The 4,227-nt window shown below is 39.2% G+C and overlaps 1 pseudogene; it reads right to left on the reverse strand.

Moving 5' to 3' along the window:
• Nucleotides 1-3,192: 3,192 nt before the first annotated feature.
• LOC121978967 lies at nucleotides 3,193-3,264 on the reverse strand (annotated as a pseudogene).
• Nucleotides 3,265-4,227: the final 963 nt, after the last annotated feature.

The raw sequence follows: 4,227 nt of genomic DNA on the forward strand, positions 1-4,227 counted from the left end.
CAACCAATTGATTGATATATATAAGAACCTTCTACTCAAGGACGCTATTATACTTAGTTATTTGGCACCAATACAAGTAAGTATAATAACCATAAAGAAATGCCTTTATAAGTATATAGGAATATGATACAACGAGTCCATACAACAATCATCATATGATTGGCTCTAGGGCTCTAACTAACAGGGAGTAGTTGTGGTTAAGGGTACGATGTAACAACTCATGTTTATGTCTTTTACCTATTATGTGATATTGACTTGCTCTTGTATCTATTCTATTTTACATGCATGAGAATTGCTCGCATTTGATTGCCATGTAGATTGAATGTTTGTGTAGGGATTGTAAATTTCGGAACTCATATCTTTATATTTATTGTTATTAACTAGTCATGTGTTCCTATGATCTATGACCAAGGCACCCTCATGACAAGGGTTAACCATTACCGGATTTCACAAGGATCATCTCTATTCAATACTTAGAGATAATGACTCTAACTTCCTATAAGGGCACGTCAATTGAAGATAGGAAAATGGTAGATCGTGACACATTAGTACACACCACAATGAAACCGAATTCTTAAAATACTCCCCAAACTGAGATAAACAGCTTTACCTCTAGCTCTTTCATCTTCCTTCTAGGTTTCATCTTTCCTTCTCAATAGATAACTACCGACCATTGATAGTTTGGCTAATTCTATGTGAATGATAGCAAGTGCTTATAACCAGTCTCTATAGGTTCGATATCTTTTGTATTACTGATGACCTAACCGTGCGCTTGCAGTACGTAACAAATTTTTGGCGTCGTTGTCGAGGACTACGCTTATAACATTAGCGATAATCATATTGAGTAAGACTAAATCTTATTTTCTTTGTTTTTCTCTGCATTTTACTTTTTTTTCATTTCTACAATTTTATTTCTACATTATACTATTTATTTTGAAAAAAAACAACCTTCATTTTCTTATTGCATAAAGAGTATTCAATACCTTGTTCTTGCATGCGAAGAGCTAATCTTTCAGGAGAACTTCTGTTGTTCGAACCAAAGATTTATAGAACTTTTCTGAGGAGAAGAAACTTGCAAAGACTCCAAGCAGAACAAGAAGCATCTGAGATGGTTGACAAATCTTTGAAAGACTACGCAACACCCTATGCATGCGGGCTTCAGTCAAGCATCACTAGACCACCAATTGAAGCTAACAACTTTGAGATAAAGCCTGTAGTAATCCACATGGTTCAACAAAGTCAATTGGGAGGAGGACCGCATGATGACCCAAACTAACACTTGGAATACTTTTATGAGATCTGTAGCATGATGAAGGTGAATGGAGTTCCACCAGAAACGGTGAGACTACTTCTCTTTGGATTTTCTCTCAAGGACAGAGCCAAGCAGTGGCTTAATTCCTTGCAAATGAAAAGTATTGCATCTGGGTATTGGGATGTATACTATAACCCTAGCTTTTGTATGAACATCTGTTTTGAAATATTTTGAAATGAGAATCACTTTGGTCAAATGTTTACATTTTATATTTACATATATGTCAATGCAATTTTCCATCTAATTTATATTGTAGATAACATGGTGTATGGTGCTACACAGAAGATCATGTTATTGGTTCCTTATAAATTATAAATAGTAGCTCACAACAAAGATGGATTGAGACAAATCATTAGAACGGTTATAGTGTAATTTGGTATTAGTTTGTCTTGACTATAAAATTACACTAGTACACTTTGTGTGAATTAAGCAGGACCGTTTGAATTTTTTTGATTTGTTCTGACTACATAAAAGAATAGAACCTCTGTTATTATGGATGTGCGTCCTCTTAATCCCTATATAATAACAGGCATATATACTTAGTATTTATTTCTTTAACTTATCAATGAGTGAGATTTATTCGTTAAATCAATAGGCCCGATGAGTTAGAAAATAGTACTATTTATATGATGTTTTGTTGATTATAGAAGGAATCTATGTTCTAATTATTTAGGTTGATGATGTCCCTTTGAGGATCTCATAAGAATTATCATGTAAATCCTGCAGGTGGACTTAGTCCAGCATGATAATAAAGTTGATGGTACTACTCTTGGAATCATATGTTAATTAATTGAGTTGTCAGTAACTCATTTAATTAACGGGCATACGATATCTTAAACACAGGGAGATTAACGCACTCATGATAAGAAGGAGCCCATATTGTAATATAGGATTGGTGCGGTAATTCAATAATAACCCTTTAGTAGTATGAGTTATTATTGATGGACTTGAGTTGAGTGTTCGGGCCGAACATAGGAAGCCCAAGCCCATCAGGAGGCCTAAACCAATTCCTCCTCTAGGTCCCTGTTGTAGCCTCTATATAAAGCCTTGCATCCATTCATCCATGTTAGGTTTTTAGTTAACCTTGCTTTCCTAGGGCCGACGCCACCTTTTTCTCCTTGCTAGGGCCGGCGCCACCTCCTCCTCCTTGCTAGGGCCGACGCAACCTCCTTCTCCTTGCTAGGGCCGGCACCACCTCCTCCTCCTTGCTAGGGTCGGCGCCACCTCCTCCTCCTTGCTAGGGTCGGCGCCACCTTCTTCTAATTGCTAGGGCCAGCCCCACCTCCTCCTCCTTGCTAGGGTCGGTGCCACCTCCTCCTCCTTGTTAGGGTCGGCGCCTCCTCTTACATCCTTTGTGGGCGGCGGCTTGGAAAAGAAGAAGAAGAGGAGAAGGTGCCCCATTCTAGCTATTCTCTTGGTGGTCGGCGGGTTGGAAACATAGAAGGGAAGGGTGCTTGTTATCTTGGTAGATTATTTCCCACACAACGTCCAAGAAGAGGAGAGGAATATAGTAGAAGATTAGAGGTCTTTAGCTACAAAGGAAAGGTACAACTAATTCTTTGATTCCACTGTGTAATTAGTTTAGTTTTCTTTTATCGATCCTGAATACCAACACAAGAGGCCAGTGATCTTGTATTTCGATCAAGGTGTGCTTTGATCAATCAAGTACTTGCTCGATTGATCAAACACATGTCTGATCGAAAATGCAGGTTGCTAGGAAAAGTTATGTACTTGTACAATTTTTTGTACAAGGGAAATTAAAACAGAACGGAATTCCAGCGCCTTCACTAGGAACAGTGTGAGCAGAGATTTCTGGATAAATTTTAGCCAGCAAGCAAAACAACTCACATGAGGAACTTAATAGCGAGTTTCAGATAGACAGACTCAGAGTTGTTATTTAAAGCATGGGACAGATTCAAGAGTATGCTCCGACAGTGTCCCCATCATGGGCTTGAGAAGTGGTTGTTGCTACATACATTCTATAATGACATCAACTATCAAACAAAGGTGTCCCTCGATTCTGCAGCAGGAGGGGCGGTAATGAATAAAAGCTTAGATGAGGCCGATGACATAAAAGAAAATGTAGCCCAGAACCATCATCAGTGGGCATCTGAAAGATCTGGAGGCCCTTTCTTTGGAAATCCAATCAAGGCATCAGGAAAATTTGATGTAGATGTAATCACGCTCATGTATACAAAGTTAGATGCTCTGACCAAAAAGTTTGAGACCATGGGGTACAACACGGCCAATGCAATTGTATGTGTGTGCGAGACCTGCGAAAGTTCGGACCATGCTCAAGAAACTTGCCCCTAGGGTCATTATCTACACAAATAAATCAACTTGAGCAATGCGATCCAATAGTCGGTTACAACCAAAGGCAGAACAATCCATACTCCAACACATACAACCCTGGGTGGAGGAATCATCTGAATTTTTCTTACCGGAGTAATCAAGATGAAGGAACATCTACAAGGGAAAAGACCAAGCTACTAACCTGGGCGTCAAACCTATCAACAATAGAAGCCTTCACAAGGCTATCAGTTGTCTAGGATAGAAAAGATGCTTGAGGAAGTTCTCGCTAAACAAAGGAAAATGAAAAATGATCTCAAGCAATTGAATCAAAGAATGGAGAACTCTAAGAAGTACCAAAAGATGCAAGATAGCCAAATTGCTCGGATAGCTCAGTCCTTTTCAAGAGCACCAGGAGCATTGCCAGGAAATCCTGATATAAACCCAGTGGAACATTGCAACCTCATTGAGCTAAGGAGCGGACGAACTTTGGGAGATCCCCAAATGACTACTCAGAAAGGAATTGACTCAAAGGAAGAACCCTCTCCTTTCACACCAAATTTGGTTTAGACCAAAAACAAAGAAGAGATCACCAAGAAGGGTGAAGGGACTCTTCTGTTCCACCA

This window comes from Zingiber officinale, chromosome 4B (genome assembly GCF_018446385.1).
Source record: "Zingiber officinale cultivar Zhangliang chromosome 4B, Zo_v1.1, whole genome shotgun sequence".
Lineage (NCBI taxonomy): Eukaryota > Viridiplantae > Streptophyta > Magnoliopsida > Zingiberales > Zingiberaceae > Zingiber > Zingiber officinale.